This window comes from Canis aureus, chromosome 10 (assembly GCF_053574225.1).
Source record: "Canis aureus isolate CA01 chromosome 10, VMU_Caureus_v.1.0, whole genome shotgun sequence".
Classification (NCBI taxonomy): Eukaryota; Metazoa; Chordata; class Mammalia; order Carnivora; family Canidae; genus Canis; species Canis aureus.
The window spans coordinates 61,208,058-61,226,057 of NC_135620.1; the positions used below are offsets into that span (position 1 = coordinate 61,208,058).

Below are 18,000 nucleotides of genomic sequence, written 5' to 3' on the forward strand. Positions count from 1 at the left end.
ACGAAAACAATGGGAAAATGTGTCATTTATCCCTATTAGTTCTTAAATGTGATACAACCAAAAAAATCACCTGAAATAGTACCAAACAATTTACAGTACTGTCCCCAGATCCTCCTTTTTATATATTAAAATTCTATCACTAGATCTAACATTATGTAGCTCTAAATATGCATATATAATTATACAATACAATATACATTTCTAATTACAGACATTTAAAATAATGTCAAATAGTTTTTATATTTAGTTTTTAGTAATCTTCATGATGCTTCAGGACTATAAAAAATGTAGTTCGTTTTTTAAGTTTCTAAAAATGTATTTATTTTAGTAATCTCTATACCCAACCTGGGGCTCAAACCCATAATCAAGAGATCAAGAGTCACATACTCCTCTGGCTGGGCTAGCCAGGTACCCCCAAATACAGTTCTTAAGCAGAGTTTTTGAAGGATAACAGTAAAGTGCTAGAAATCTTACAATTTAATCAGAATCTTTATGATTATATTATAATGTATAATTGTGATATCAGAACAAAAATTTGGGCACCATCTCTTAGCTAAGTCACTTTACCCAGGAGAGAAAAAACTTCTTGTGTCTTTATTTCCAGAGGTAGTTTTACAACTTGAAGCATGGTGTCTACCGAAGTTAGGCTTGGGCCTTGTTGCAGAAACTGTGAGATAGGTGTGCTATCTCCCTTGATGTTTACAGGTAAAAAATAACGTAAAGATATTTACATTCAAAGAAGTAGTTCTTAGGCCCTGAGAAAGACATTTCTGGGTCATAAAGCTGACAAAATGCCTATTTGGTTTTCAAAGGGACTTATATTGATTTTGAAGAGGGAAAAGTACTAGAATTATAAGTTTTCTACAGTAAATGGTCTAAGAAAATGGGTGGGGGAAAATCTCCTTTCTTTTTCAACAGGGAAATTTAACTTATTTTTAATTTATAAAAGCTGAAGGCGATGCTAAACCACTGAGCCACCGGGGCTGCCCTCACATCTTCTCTTCTACTGTCGACATCAATATATATATATATATATATATATATATATATATATATATATATAATTTCCTTTGCTTTAAATGAAATGTGCTGACTTAAGTGATTCAGCTTATTAAGTCACATATTAATAAAGTCGATGAATAAATTTTACACATGCTATCATAAATAAATATTTAGGGATTTTATTTTTTTTAATTTTTATTTATTTATGATAGTCACAGAGAGAGAGAGAGAGAGGCAGAGACACAGGCAGAGGGAGAAGCAGGCTCCATGCACCGGGAGCCCGAAGTGGGATTCGATCCCGGGTCTCCAGGATCACGCCCTGGGCCAAAGGCAGGCGCTAAACCGCTGCACCACCCAGGGATCCCGGATTTTATTTTTTTAATTAAAGATTTATTTATATTAGAGAGCATGAATGAGGGGAGGGGCAGAGAGAGAAAATCTTCAAGCCAACTCACTGCTGAGCCCAGAGCCACACTGACGGCTTGAGTTTATGACCCATGAGGTCAGGACCTGAGACGAAACCAAGAATCAGAGGCTTACCCGACTGAGTCATCCAGGTGCCCCATAAATACTTAGAAATTTAAAAAACATCTTAAAATAAACCCTTTTATTGCCATTATCTGAAGTTTATACATGATCTTGTTGAGTTCAGGGATCCTGTCTCTCCTAAAAATCTGGCTAGGAATAAATCCACATTTAGCAGTATTTATGTGTAATCACATGCTGTTAATTAATGAGAAGACAATCACCTCCTACAAACTAACTTCTTATGCTTCTCAAAATGTAATTTTCCATCCCAGAGTAAGTACAGAAGGCTGAGGTAAAAAACAAACAGACAAACAAAAAACAAAAACAACAACAACAAAAAACTAGAGCCAATTATCCAATTATCCTTACCTTTAGGAATCCTACCTTTCCTTTGCTAGAGGTTTTATTCCTTATTGCTTTGTCAGTTTTTTGTGGATCTTTCCTCTATCAAATATTATATTTGTTTGAAAATTAACAGAATAACACATCTCATATATTAATAACGAATATATTTTAAGGTCATTTTGTAATTCGGGTCTGATACGTGATTAGAACTCCTAAACTAGGGCTTACCTGAGTGACTCAGTGGTTAAGTGTCTGCCTTTGGCTCAGGTCATAAACCCAGGGTCCTGGGATGGAGTCCCACATTTGGCTCCCTGTGGGGAGCCAGCTTCTCCCTCTGCCTATGTCTCTGCCTCTCTGTGTTTCACGTGAATAAATAAAATTTAAAAAAAAGAATTCCTAAATTATACACTCCCCAATCAAATATAGTTGAAATAGAAATTTTGCGATTTAAGTTTATTTCCCTATTATTAGTCCTGAAGCAGAACAGGCATTCCATAAATATATTGACTAAAAGAATGATGATAATACCTCAAATCTAAAATGTCATAACATTTTTCAGCCCTATAACATAAAATTACCAGAATATTTCCAGCCTAGCAGCTATAATATTTATATTAATAGAAGATCAAAAACAAATGCCAATTTTATACTAAGAGATTTGAAATAACAACCATGTTTTCCAATGTTTAAAAATTATATAATTTTTAAGTGTATACTTTTAAGAAGACTAAGCATGAGATTGTCTGAATGTCTAAATATCTTCACATACCAAAAACAACTTAAGACCAAGGACAAGGATGTTTTAGTTAAGATTATGACTAGTTCCTCATTGCTTGGTAAACTCCCTAAGTAATCAGGTTCTCTGATGCCTCTCATTTGGTTGTTTACCAAGATGCTTAAAGAGAGCGGATTCTTCAAAGTCAATTACTTCCTGTCCTGAGTATCAACTCCCTAATACCATTAACTCCTCCTAATTCTTTCAAGAAGTAGAGAGAGACTATTGAGCTAATTGAACCATATTTCTAATGGTTGCTAATGATTTAATGTGCTCATCCTCCCAGATAATATATTTGCATTTTAACAGGAAAATAAAATGTCTAAGTGGAAGGAATGACTACTGTGACGATTTCCAGATAGATTATGAATATTAATGTACTTTAAGTGAAGTTCCCTGGAAAGATGATTGTGTTTGTTGAACAGGAAAATGTAACTGAAAACTATTTCAAAAATATGTTTGGGGAAATCAATTCCTTTGTTCAGCCATTTTAATAAAAAATGTAGTCCAAACAAGTAGGCAAAGATTGTCCATTTAAAATCTGGGTGAAATAATATACAGTAAGTAAAAATTGGGGGGAATAAAACTTTAAACAATTACTATTGAGATGAAATTATGAGTTATACGGTTAAATCTTTAGCTCTTTGAGTTTTATCAGCTCCTTAGTTTTACTTTTTATAGATTTATGAGGAGTATAACTAACATAATAAATTTCACATATTTAGGGATCTCTGGGTGGCGCAGCGGTTTAGCGCCTGCCTTTGGCCCAGGGCGTGATCCTGGAGACCCGGGATCGAGTCCCACGTCGGGCTCCCGGTGCATGGAGCCTGCTTCTCCCTCTGCCTGTGTCTCTGCCTCTCTCTCTCTCTCTGTGACTATCATAAATAAAATAAAAATGAAAAAAATAAAAAAATAAAATAATTAAGACTATGGAAGGGTACCAGTCAGATATTTTGCAGCATGCCCTCTATTGGGATTTTTCTTACGCTATCTCATAACTAGCCTGGGTTTTATATTTTGAGAAGGAAAAGCAGATAATTAAACTGCTGTTTAAAAACATATCAGAAGCACATTCCGTCACCATGATTTATCTTTACGCTGACCCTAATCACCTGATTGAGGTAATGTCTGTCTGTGAGGTTACACTTTCTTCCCTTTCCCTACTGCACTCTTTAGAACAAAGTCAGTAGAGATGCCTGGGTAGCTCAGTGGTTGAGCATCTGCCTTCAGCTCAGGAATGAATCTGGGGTTCTGAGATCAAGTTATGCAGGGAGCCCACTTCTCCCTCTGTCTATTTCTTGGCCTCTCTCTCTCTCTTTCTGTGTGTATGTGTGTGTGTTTCATGAATAAATAAGAAAATCATAAAAAAATAGAATGAAGTCAATATAGTACTACCCACATTTGAGGAATGGGGAATTAAATTCCGCCTCTCTGAGGAAGAGATATCAACAAATTATTTAGGATTCTTTGCATGGAGATTTGTCTGTTTCCCTCTATTTTGAATAAGCAGCAAATCATAGATTTATATTAGCACAGACTCAAAGATATGTATTTTCTATTTTGAGGTCCTTACATATTCTCAATGCAAATCATTTGTAAGATACATGATTTGTAAATATTTTCTCCTAGTCTGTTGTTTGTCTTGCATTCTCTAATGGTGACTTACAAAGAGCAGAAGATTTTAATCTTGATGAAATTCTGTTTATCATTGTATTTCTCTTGTACGGTACATGGAGTTGGTATCATATCTAAGAAATCTTTGCCTATCCAAGGTCTCAATGATTTATTTCTGTGATTTCTTTTACAATGGATATCTTTAATATTTAGATCTATGAACCATTTTGAGCTAATCTTAGTATATGCTGCATGGTGTGGTCGAAGTTCAGTTTTATCTTAGAGTAGGCATTAGAGTGTGATGTACAATTCTGGCAATCCCCTAAGAGATTGCAATGACAAAGAAACCTTATCCTTGTATATTGCCAAGCAGATACAACTCATTACACACATATTCAAAAAGTACATGATAGCTAGTCCTCAGGTAAGAGAACTTGACAGCTCTGTTTTGTTACATAGAGTTTATCCTAATTTCATCTGGCAATTGGGGTGGTCATGTATGTTTGCTAATTGACTCTCCAAAGGAAAAATAAACTTCTCATATCTTTAGGATAAGATGTAGTTTTGCAAGTTCTGGTGAAGTACCTACCTAATTAGATTCCTTGTCTTTCACAGAAACTGAGAGATAGGGGCACTATCTTTTTGATGATTACATTTCAAAGAGATGGTTCTCTGGTCCTACAGAAAGACATTATGGGGCTGTTAAAATGCTACCAACCTTCCAGCAGGAAGAGATCAAGCTGAGGACCTTTTCCCTAGACAGGGGCTCACTGTGGTTTGGTAGTGAAATCTAGAGTCTCTGGCAAAAGGCTTATTTAGCCTTTAAAAAGATTTATATACATTTCAAAAATCAAAGAGTTTGCAAGTTTTCTAAAATAGATGTTCTAAGAAAAGGAAAGAGGCAGGGAATCTTTTCCCTTATTTTTAACAGTGAGAATTAAACCTCTCATTTTTAATTTGTATTTTCCCTTACAAACCTTATTGATATTCTGTCCCCAGTTCTATATTTTTTCAAGAGGAATGCTGAAATCTACAATGGTGATGGATTTGTCTATTGCTCTTTGAAATCAGTTTTGTTACACGTATATTGAAATTCTCTGATGAGGTGCATTAATGCTTAGGAGTTTTATGTCGTCTTCATGAATTGACCTTTTTTTCAATAAGAAATGACCTTGGTAATAATCTTTCTCTTAAATCTACTTTAATCTATTGTTAATATAGCCACCTTAGCTTTCATTTGATTAATATCAGCATGGTACAGTTAAAAAATCTATTTCCTTTAATTCATTTGTTTCTTTATATTTAATAAAGGTTTTTTGTAAGCACCATTTATTTGGAGCTTGCACTTTTACTCAACCCAATATAATCTCTTTTTCAGTTATGATGTTTGGTCCATTGACCTTTTTAATATGATCAGTGACATATTTTAAAATTCCCTAAATTGCCAACTTTTCTATTTGTTCCATCTGATCTTGTTACCTTCCTCTTTTTTTGTTTACCTCTTCTAAAAAACTAATTATATTTTTAAAAAAATACTTTATCTCCTTTGTTATCTATTAGCTAGTTTTTTTGTTTTTTTTTTTTTTTTTTTTGATTCTTTGTTTTTACTCAGTTTACGGCAAACACCTTTAACCTACTTTAGGACATTTTGAGTCACCTTATACTACTTTATGTGTTATATACAAAACTTAAAATAATATACTTCTACACTAAAACTCCTGGCCCTTTCTTGGCCTTTGATCTATTATTTTCATTTATTTTATTTCTATTTTTTCATTTATTTTATTTCTAGATAAATAACAGAACCCCACATTATATTGTTATTGATTTTGCTTTAAGTAGTTTAAGTAGCTAATTATCTTCAAAAGATTTTTAAAATTGGAAAAATAGATTGCTAGAAAACATTTCCACAGATATTCATCATTTTTCCTCTTCTTCATTCCTTTGTGTAGATCCAGATGTCCCTACATTATTTGCCTAAAAGACTTCTTTTCACATATCTGTAAGTGAGAGGCTGCTGGAGATAAAATCTTTTAGCCTTCTTATCCCTGATGTATATTCTCATTAATATTTAAAGATCTTTTGAAACAAATTTAAATAGTATTCTTGTTTATTTTTGGTTGGAGTATTTTGACCTTTGTATACCTGTAGATTTATGCCTTTAATAAAATTGGGAAAAATTTTTCATTAGTTATTCAAATAGTTTTTCCCTGTCTTCCCTTTCCTAAAGGAACTCCAGTAACACTTATGTTAGACAATTTGAAATTGCCTCACAATTTACTGATACTCAGTTCACTTTTTTGTTGTTGGAGTTCTTTTCCCTCGGTGTGTTTCATTTTGGATAGGTTCCATTGCAATGCCTTCAAATTAACTTTTCCTGCTGCAATGTCCAATCTCTTAGTTCCATCTAGCATGTTTTTTATCTCAAATATTTTTGTTTTCATCTCTAGGTGTTTATTTGGGCCTTTTTATTTCTCCCATATTTCTACTTGATATACAATCCTCTCTCAACCTTTGTGAACATAGAAACTATATTTTTATAACATTCTGGTGCCTTGTGAACTAGTTATATTATGAATGCACTTGAAGGATTATTAATATAGTTTTTTTACCCATAATGCATCCAACTTTCCTGTATCTTTGAATTCCTGATATTTTTCTTAATTTCTTAATATTTGATACTAAGAATTTTATCTTCTTGGAAGCTAGTTATATTGTATTTTTATAAATAATCTTTACCTTTAGTTTGAAGTTAAGTTAAATTGCTTAGAAATTCCTTTTCTGGTTTTACTGTTGAGACCAATGGTCTTTGGATAATTTTAGGTAAAATTGGCCAATTATTCTACTCAATGTCCCATGAATAATGATATTTTCCACTCTAATTAGTGGGAAATGAAGTTCTCCTATCTCTGTTTGAGCTTTGGGATTGTTCTCTGTTCCTTTTGCCCACTTCTTTTCCCAGTCTCAGAAAGTTTTCCTACTTCTATCCATTGATTAATACTCAGCTGAAAAATAGGATGGGGCCCTTGCAGGTCTCTGAAGTTCTCTCTGAGGAGGTTTCTCCTCTCAGGTATTCTGTTTTGCAATCTCTAACTGCCATGGATCACTGCATTCCCAACCATTACCTTAACTCAACAAGTCCTGGATTTCGCCAGATTTTTCTATCTCTATAATGTAGCTTAGGAATCCCCTCCAATCAGGAAGCCTATACAGTCCTAAAGATGTGAACACATGATTTTCTGGTAAAGGTAAAACCGATTCAATTCCACCCCAACCACCCTGGAATTTTTATCAACAAATTTATTTCAGCATTTGTGACTGTCCATGTATGTGTCTATTTCTTGGATTCCCCTCTGAATTATTTTTTTAAATATTTTATTTATTTATTCATGAGAGAAACAGAGAGAGAGGCAGAGACACAGGCAGAGGGAGAAGCAGGCTCCATCCAGCAAGCCTGGTATGGGACTCAATCCCTGAACCCAGGATCACACCCTGAGCCGAAGGCAGATGCTCAGCCACTGAGCCACCCAGGCATCCCTCCTCTGAATTATTTTTTAACCCATTATTGCCTCCTTTATTAATTAATAGGTCAAATCAAATAACTAGCACTTGTTCATTTTGTATTTGAGAACTAACGATTATACTTATTTTAAAAATTACTTTTTAAAAAAGTAGGTATAATAGTGCATTAGGCGGGATTTTCTTAATGCCCAGTTGATGGATATTTGGATATTTTTTTATATTTACCAATGTAAGTTTATCAATTAATACCACACATATAGCTCATTTATTCTTCTATTTAAAAACTCTTAAGAAAAATCCAAAGTATACACAGATAAGTCAAACAGGACTACCGTTTTCAAAGACGATGATACAAATCACTTAATTGGGACTTTAGTTGTGACTAGTCACCTACAGGTATGCATGGCCATCTCTAATTAGATTGTTAGTAGCAGCAATTTTGACTAGAAAAATTCAGTAACCCTGTTATTGGGCTTCTGAGATAAAACTTTAAGATGCATAGCAGGATTTTTATTATGTTTTTGTTGATAATACCTGATAATAATTAGAAAAATGAAGTTCAAGTTTTGCAGTTTAAGATGTTTAAAGTTGGTCCTTCTGTAGACCCTACAAGCACTAATTTATAGTCTCCTGCTGTAGGCACTTTCTTTCTTTATAACCTCATTTAAGATGATGTAAAGTCACCAAGGGCATGTATAGCATAAAGACTCATTTCTGAGGTTAAAAATAAATAGTAAGTACTGCCAAGTGAGTTCCTGTGCATATATGTTTTAGTGTGTGCATTTTTCATTTAGTAATGCTTCTTTAAATAAGAAGTAATTCTTTAACTTTTATTCCTAATAGTAGGTCAGAGAAGTTCATGAGAAAAAAAATTATCTTCAGTGTCTTTCATTTCACCTATTGATGTGAAATAATACAAGTCAGACACTAATCCCCTCTCACAATATTTTAAATGTACTTTTACTAATATTTCTAAGAATGTGTTTAAGTCTAATTGAAGCCTCATGATTGCAGTATTGTCATTTTTACTAGGCTGAAACCCAAATCAAGTTGAGCAGAACTGATAATCAGGCTCTTAATATAAACTTTAAAAATTGAGGCTTGAACTTTGCCAAAATTTACAAATGGGGAGTATAACATTGGATTGTAGTCTAATGCTTGAAAACAGATTTACCTATAAACCTGAGAAGGGACAGCTAAATTATGTATTTATGTATTTGAGAGTGAGAGAGAGAGAGAGGGGGTTTATGTGAGTCAGAGGGAGGGGCAGAGGAAGAGAATCCTCAAGCAAGCTCCCTGCTGAACATGGAGCTGATGTAGGCTGGATCTCATGACCCATGAGATCGTGACCTGATTGAAATCAAGAGTTGGACACTTACCCACCTGAGCCACCCAAGCACCCCTCCATTTGTTTACCCTTATGTTTACATTACTCTCATTGAGACAATTATTGGGTAACTGTTTTGTGTCAAGCTAAATATTGGAATGTGGAAATAAAAATAAAAGTAATATGTTGTCCCTGCTTTGAAGATAGTTTAGAAATGCTGTGCAAAACAGTCTCACAGAATCAGAAGATGGAGGGATGGGATCCAACTCTCTGGAGGCATCAGAGAAAGATTCATTAAGTAAGCATATATTTTAGTTGGCCTGAAAAATGCGTAGATTAACATTTCTGAAGAGAGGGAATGAATGCCAAGCAAAAGAAATATGCAGTAGTGGAAAATTTTACCCTATGGTTAGAGAAGAATTCCAGGCACAGTCTATATGAGTTGTGGAGAAATAAGTACAGAGGGATAGAATTTATGGAGGAGAATTAAGTTGGAATCAAATAATGCAAGATTAGTATAGATATTACAGTATTTTGACCTTTTCAAATTAGGGAAGTTTAGAGTATTGAAGGAAAATAATTATATCTGCAGGACTGAGTGCAAGAAGAAGCTAAATCAGATCAATTAGAAGGATCTTAAAACAATCTTTTTAAAAATTATTTATTTATTTATTTATTTATTTATTTTTTTTTTTTTTTTTAAGATCTATTTATTTATTCAGGAGAGACATAGATTGGCAGAGATACAAGAAGAGGGAGATGTGGGAGTCTATCCCAGGACTCCAGGATCACAACCTGAACCAAAGGTAGACACTCGCCCACTGAGCCACCCAGGTGCCCCTCTTAAAATAATCTTAATAAATACTGGAGTAGTTAGAATTAAAATAACCAGATGGCTCAAAGAACTTTCACAGAGAGAATTTTAGAATAAAGGGGAAGAATAATTCTCCAAAAGTTTGGTAATGACTGCCAGGTCCTGATTTTCATATTGCTTTATCAAGTACACCTCCATAAAATTTTTAATTCCAACTCTAATTATTATTATTATTATTATTATTATTATTATTATAGTATTGTGATAGATGAGACTCCTATTTAAAGCATTTCAACCTTTCTATTTTGAAGGTTCAAAATACTTGTAATAGCTAATGTTAGACATTGAAATGGTCTTTCTCAAATTCTCATATAGCATCTAGTTGAGATTTTAGAAAATTACAAACCACACTTCCCAGATTCCTTTGCAACTATTAATCTGAATATTCTGCTAATAGAAAAACTCTTTTGAAACTTACAGAGAAGAAATGAGAAGCAAATAATGTTGCTGTTTTCTGGTTATTATTACTGGTTACAGAGGTTTTAGCAATGTGTTCTAGTGTTTCTTGGTGGCCAGGGATGTTAGTAATATTACTCCTATATCATGATAAATCTAATGGTTGCCCAGAGTTAGTAGCTTCCTCAAATCTCAGGATCTGTTTGTTTAGGGAGTCATATGATAAGCTTACAGCATAATTTGGTTCTTAACATATTAATACACATTAACATGGACAGTGTAGATTTTTTAGTATATTCACAAAGTTGCACAACCATCACCACTAATTCCAGAATACCATCACCCCAAAAAGAAACCCTGCACCCATTAAAAGTCACTTCCCATTTCCCTCTTTCTTCGTATCTTGCTAATAACCAATAATCTAGTTTCTGTCTCCATGAATTTATTTAATATGAAGATTTTATATGATTGGAATCGTACAATAAGTGACCTGGTTTATTATACTTAACATAATTTTTTCAAAGTTCATTCATGTATAACATCAGTTTTTTACTCCTTTTTATGTCTAATATTCCATTAAACATATATATCATGTTTATCCATTCATGAGATGATTAGCATTTGGGTTATTTCCGTACTTTGGCATTTACAAATCATGCTACAATGAACATGTTTTTCTGAGGACATATTTTTTCATTCTTTTGGTAATATATCTAAGAGTGGAATCACTGGGTCGTATGGTAACTCAGTTGTTTAACATTTGAAGAGCTACCAAACTGTTTTCCATAGCAGCTGTATCATTTTACATTCCCATCAGTAATGCATGAAGTTTCCAATTTCTCCACATCTTTACCATCACTTGCTATTAGCCATTTCCATACAGAAACTTTGTGGCAGACGTGAACTTTAATTCTAACAGAAGGAGCTTTGTGATAGATTGATGGGTATTTGATAAAAGTGAAGAATGATGACTGAAAGGCAATGACATAAAATAGAGTATAGAAAAGCCAGACTTAGAACACTAGAAATTGTGGATTCCTAGTAGTAATTGATTAGGTAATTACTATTATATTACATTTGCCTCCCAATTTGGTAAGCATATTTTCCAAACACAAAGATAATTTGAAAAAATTTACTTTTTTCAATGAATAAAATTATAAAAATCTAAACACTATAAAAACATTTAGGTTATATTTTTATACTTGGATTTTTCTCAGAAATAATCATACACAGAGAAGAAAGAATTAGTTATACTCTTCCTAGGATCCTTTTTTCTCTATTTATTAACTACCATGTCAGTATAGAAATTTCATAGTGTTTGCTTACAAAAATCTTTAAATTTCTCTTAATAGCACAACCTAGAAGCAGACATTGTAATTATTTTAATTAACATTTTTAAGAACATGGAGTTTGGAGTCAAAAAGGATTAAATACTGACTCTGGCACTTAAAGCCATGATTTGGACATTAACTTATATTTATTTAATATCCAAATTGTAAATAGAAATCCAATTTCTAAATATGGGATATTATATTTTATATACAAATGATTACTTGAGACAAAAAAGAAATATTGGAAATGACATGGGCTTTAGAATAAAAGCTAGAAAATATGAAGTCCATAATACATTATGGCTATTGTACATATCATCCATTTATCTAAAAAGGGTTTTAATCCTATACTTATTTCAGCATGTGTTACATACTTAATATTGCAGTAAAATTATTCTTTACTTAACATTTCATCATAGATACATTCCTGAATCATTAAAAACTTCCTTAAACACAATTTGGTTATCTGGCTAACAGTCTCTACTGGGTAAATAATATCACTAAATATATAAATGATGGTGTGCATTTAACTTATCCATTAAAATTATATAATAAATATTTCTGATTTTTTTTCATTTTTTTTGAACTTTTTTCTAAAAAAGAGGAATTCACCAGAAGTTGACTTGCCATAAAGCATACAGATGCATTCAATGTTCTTCCTATATATCATCAAATTTAAACATAAAGATTTTAAACAATCATTTTTAAATAAATTAATATATTTGTATTTAGAACAGTTTTAAATTTACAGAAAAACTTAGTAAATAGTACAGAGATTGCTATGTATTGTTCTTCCCTCATATACATTTCCCCTAGTAACAACATCTTGTATTTGACTAATACATTTTGTATTAATACTATTAATACCTTATATTTGATACAATTAATGAACTACTGTTGTTTTAATCTTGTCAACTGCAGTTCATTCCTACTATTGATTTGTACATTAGAATATTTTAAAAAAGCCAAAAAATTTATAGATACAGCTTTGGTTGTACATCTGTCTATGGCAGGGATGTCTTTTAACCTCTCTCTGCCATGGAAAAATAATCCCATTCTTAAGATATCCATATAAATAAATCAGTAGATTATTTATACATTTTAGTGCAATAATTACAATCAATTAATGAATATAAACTATTTTGCCACTATATTAAGTGTATTAAATAAGCCAAGGCAAAATCTAATCAGTGGCCATTCATTAAAACAAAAATGCAAATCATAGCATTTGTAATAACAGTAATTTAAAAAATAACTATAGACCTAATAATAATTGTACCTAATTTTTTGAGAACTTACTTGTTACCAGCTACTTGTACTTTATACACATTGCTTTATTTGAGTCTCTTAGTATCATAAAGAAATAGCATTTGTTACTCTATTTTATAGATAAATAAAATCATACTTACAGGTATTAAGTAAAAGAGCGTGAGCATCACACAGCTAGTATACTGCAGAATTGGGATTTGAAATAAAACCATGTGATTCCAAAGACCATTATACTATAACCACAAATTTATACTTGCTATTTCCCTTGTATCCACTCCCTACAAACTTTCTAAATTCTGAAAACAGAAAATGCACTAAAAGTTTACTTTTTATAACTTGTGAAAGAAATGTGATAATATTGAATAATAAAGACTTTAAATGAGCAAAATGAATGCAGAATGTTATTCACTGGCTACTAAATATTGTTTACTTTCCATATTAATGGAACTTTAGAGAGAGCATATGTCAAGCACACCATCCTTGATCCTCATTTACTGTGAATTTATCTTTTTTTTAAAATCACTTAAAATTGTTTATAAAATTATAGTGGATGTATGCCTGTGCTAGAAAGGATGAAATCTTCCACAACAGAAAACACCATTTGTTTATATACAGGTCATTTATTTCAGCTGCCCAGACATGACTGCTTGTATTGTTTGTCTGTAAACAACTGAAAATAATTTATCAGTCTCAGAAAAAGTGGCTAATCTTTAGTAATTAGTGTTGGGTTTCTGCAGCATGATGAATTGTCTTTTCTTATCATATGTCTATAAATAATTTAAAACACCTTTTAACAACATAAGGAGAAAAATGATTACTGTTTTTTAATTTGTAGGCTAGCAAACTGGAGTCTGGAGAGCATGTAAAAATATTTTAGGGAAAATTTTTTCAGTCACAAAATTAAAATAAGAGTTTATGTAAGAGTTTCAAATCCAAAAAAAAAATGAGTTTCAAATCCTCAACTATCTAATAAAAATAATTAATTTCTGTAATTTATAAAATAAAACCAGCCTCATTAGAAGACATTATGAGTGTAATTGTCAAAGGAAGTATCTTAGGGATATAAATGTTGTTGATTCTTCAATAAGGTACATGAACATATGGAACATATGGTAGAAGGCAACTGCATTATAAAAGCATCTCAATCTCAGTTCTACTTCAATTGGTATTTAATTTTTTCCTAAACTAGTCCTTGATAAAATTTTAAACATATTATAAAAATAGATTTTAAAAGATAAAATTAAATAATTTGTAGATTATACTCATCTATATTATAAAGGTTCTGAGAAATAATAATGGCTATAATTTATTAAGAAGTTATTTCACTGATTATGCTAAGGATTTTGGTTATTAAGAATTAATAATATAAGATCTCACTTTTTAGAAAAAGAACCAGAGGAAATAAAATATAAGACAAAACAACTTATTATTGCTTACATAAACAAAGTAAAATTATTAAAGGAATCCTAGGAGAATTCATGTCTGAGACAAGTCTTAAAGGCTAAGAATTTCAAGAGTGGCACTAGGTATGAGTAGAACATTTTGTGGATAAGAAAAAAAAAGAGAGCATTGTGTACATGTAAGAGCATAGAAATATTTGAATATTATTGAAGAAATGGTTGGAAAGGAAGAAAAATCAACTAAGAAGTTATTTTGAAAACATGAACAGGTAGCATTCTTTGGGGAACAAATAATGCAAAAATTATAATCATTCATTCCTTCATGAAAAAATAGTTGTCTCGGCAAGTGTGAGGCATTGAAGTTACCAAGAAAACTATAGTTTATTGGGAAATGTAGACTAATAAACAGGGCATTAAATTCTACTCTGGTAAATTCCACATTAAGGGTAAGTTATTTGGGAGGACACACAAACACATAGTAGAGTCACCATTGTAAGTTACCCAGAGGTTAAATAAGTTAAGACTAAGCTGGTTAATAGCTGGGGAAGCAGTATTCAAAAGAGCAGAAATAGCACATGCAAAACATAGAAACTAACAACAATCATGCTGCATTCAAGTCCTTCCAAATGCCCAGAAAACTGAGAATAAAGAATACAGATTACTTTTTTCCAAAGAAAAGTAAGGGTCATGGACTCTGGTATTTAATATATAGTGGCTCAAGTCCTAAGATTTAATAAATAGTTGTTAAGCCTTAGTAAAGTTCATTGACTTCTTTTGACTAAAGTTTTTTCCTCTGTGAAATGTAGATAATAATAGTGGCTTTCACAAGGAACATTACAGGAATTACAGGGAATCATATAATTAATTCTCAGCTTCTTGCTCAGAGTAAGTGCTAGATGAAAAAAAAAATGGTGGTAGTGGTTGTTATGAGGTACCCAAGCACAAAAAACTGACCTATTGGGCAATGCATGCTTAGTTTTTAGAACAGAATCTGACACACAGTAAGTCACTAATTAATGTTTCTGAATGCATGAATGTTATTTGAATTATCACAGAATCCAAAGGGGGAAAAAAGATTTTGGTTTAGTGGGATGCTATGACTTTTAATTGCATCCATACAAGAACAATCCTGAAATATTATTTTTTGGTTCAAGAAACCAAAGACTTTAACCAAGACTTTAAGTCACTGGTGATTTTATAGAATATCATCAATTCAGTAATAGGTGAGTATGAATTAGTGAGATATGGATAGAGAGAAACCTGTATAAAAACATATTTAGAGCAATTTGACAATAAATAAAGAAGATGGAAATAGGATTGTGGTTGAAGGAAGAACATAGAGAATTTTCTCAGTTTTTTGGGGGTATTTTGTTTTGTTTTGTTTCTGAATTGGACTTGAGAAGAAGTAGTGAAGAAAGAGAAGTTAAAGGAACAGAGATATCATGGACAAATGAAGTCTGTGATAAGAAGAAAGCAAGAGAGAATATAGATGGAGAATTAGGTCACACACCAGCAGAACTTCCACTTACTCCATAAGGAAGAAGATGCAGAGATAAGTAGGAGAGTTGACTCAGTTGGCCTGAGTTATTCAATCTTTGAATATTTAAAAGCTAGACTACTCTTCGGACAGGCCTAGGAGATCATTTCTGAACTCTTAAATTATTCTGCTTAATAAGAGTGTTTCTATATGTTTGAGGGCTTGACACATTCTGTACCTGTTTAACCAAATAAACTTATTTATTAATGTACTTCATAAAACTTCCCATATCCTATATATAACGCTTTGATTTTTCCATGACCACAACCAAGAAAGCTGGCAAATAAAGTCTTTACTCAAAGCAATACATGTCTAGGTGAAAGACATAAATTCTGTAACTATTGCAGAAAGAAAGACATGAAATTGGGTAATGGACCAATAAGAAAGATGCTATATGTGCATTTTACATAGGCTCTATCATCTAGTTTATACCATAGTTTAATGAAAAAGAGTCCTAGATAGGTTAAACAAATTTCCTAAACCCACACAAGCAGTAAATGGCAGATCCAGGACACAAATCCAGCTAAATATGATCTCAAAGGCCATATAGTTTTCACTAGAGGAATGATTTTTAAATATCTAGACATTTTCAAGATGACTTGAGAATATCACAAAAGTTATAGTCCATAGAAAAACATACTAACAAGACTCCTCTTAAACTTCTGAGGGTAGTCTGTGAAGCCAAAAGTAGAACATTATAGTAGTAATTCTCAACAACATTATGAAGGATAACTTGTTCCCTAGAGCTTGATCAGAATTTATGTTAACTTAGGAGAGATGGATATAAACATGCACCTAAAATATATTACCTGCATCTACATCCTAGGCTGCCAGGCCACAGTTACAATGCATCAGAAGGCACATGGGCCTATTAAGTTAAACTCTCTAAGACCCCTTGAAATATACCTTGTTCTTCAAAATTTTCTTAGCTGCAAAGGATTTAAAAATAGAACCTCAGATTCTAATGTACCTTATTTCTCAGATTTTAAGCAATTTTTAAAATTGTCTCAAAAATAATATTTTAGAGGTGGGTAGGTATGTGTCTGCCTGTATGTTTGGAATGTAAAAGGACACATAGCATTCTTACCTTAAAAAATTTCTGAGAATTATAGGTTCTAATTACTAACCTTTAAAAAAAAAAAAGATTAGGAAATTGAATAAGGTATGGGTGGGAAGAAACAGCTCTCCTTAGATCTCAGAAACAAGTGAACCAATACTAATTACAAGAAGGTCAAATCCTAAATTGTTACACTTTCTCCAAGGTAACAAATTCTTTATTTAGACGGCATTCAAAAAAGCATGTAAATAGTTAACATTAGTTAATAATCTAGGGAAAAATTGTAAATGCAAATAAGATATTTAGAGAGATACTTTGATTATAAATACTGTAATTATCTTGGTAACATTCTATTATATCCATTTTAAAACTGGGTCATAATTTTTCACTAAGGAATGAAAGCATTACTTCTTTTTCCTTCCTTTAGGATACAGATTAGTTCAATCATCATTTTTTGACATTGCACTTACCCGGAGAAAATTATGGGGAATTAAATGTAAAAGCTTGCCTGTCCACCCACTGACTGCCCCAGTCCCTGGAGTTCCTCCCTTTCAGAGAAAATCATTTAGAATTAAATAATATTGGGGTTAGAAGGAGCCTTAATGGTTACCTACTTAAACCAACTGTGTGAAGCATGAATTGGATACTTGATTGTAAGGTGTGACCGTTATAGCAGATGTAATTTCTTTTTTTTTAATTTATTTTTTATTGGTGTTGAATTTACCAACATACAGAATAACCCCCAGTGCCTGTCACCCATTCACTCCCACCCCCTGCAGATGTAATTTCAAGAGAAAAATAGTTAAGGCTCTAAGAAAGGTCCTGTTTATAACAATAAAAGTGGAGAAACTTTCACAAAAACTTTTAATCTGTGCAGGCTGGGACAGGATCACAGCATTCCTCTCACATCTAAAACTACAGAGAGATGCTGGTATACAGAAAAGGACAATGATAAAAAGAGAAAGACAAGAATCCTTGAGAAGCAGCTACCACACAATTAAGAGGGAATGATTTGAGAACCTC

General features: G+C 32.3%; 1 long non-coding RNA gene across 1 annotated transcript in view; it reads left to right on the plus strand.

Annotated features, from left to right (window-relative positions):
• The first annotated feature begins 567 nt into the window (after positions 1 to 567).
• The window catches only part of LOC144322565 (uncharacterized), a 28,208-nt gene continuing 10,775 nt past the window's right edge, over positions 568 to 18,000 (plus strand). Inside the window, exons 1-2 of the long non-coding RNA XR_013388179.1 lie at positions 568 to 705; positions 6,217 to 6,266. This is a non-coding gene — a long non-coding RNA (uncharacterized LOC144322565). The remainder of the gene's footprint in view (positions 706 to 6,216; positions 6,267 to 18,000) is intronic.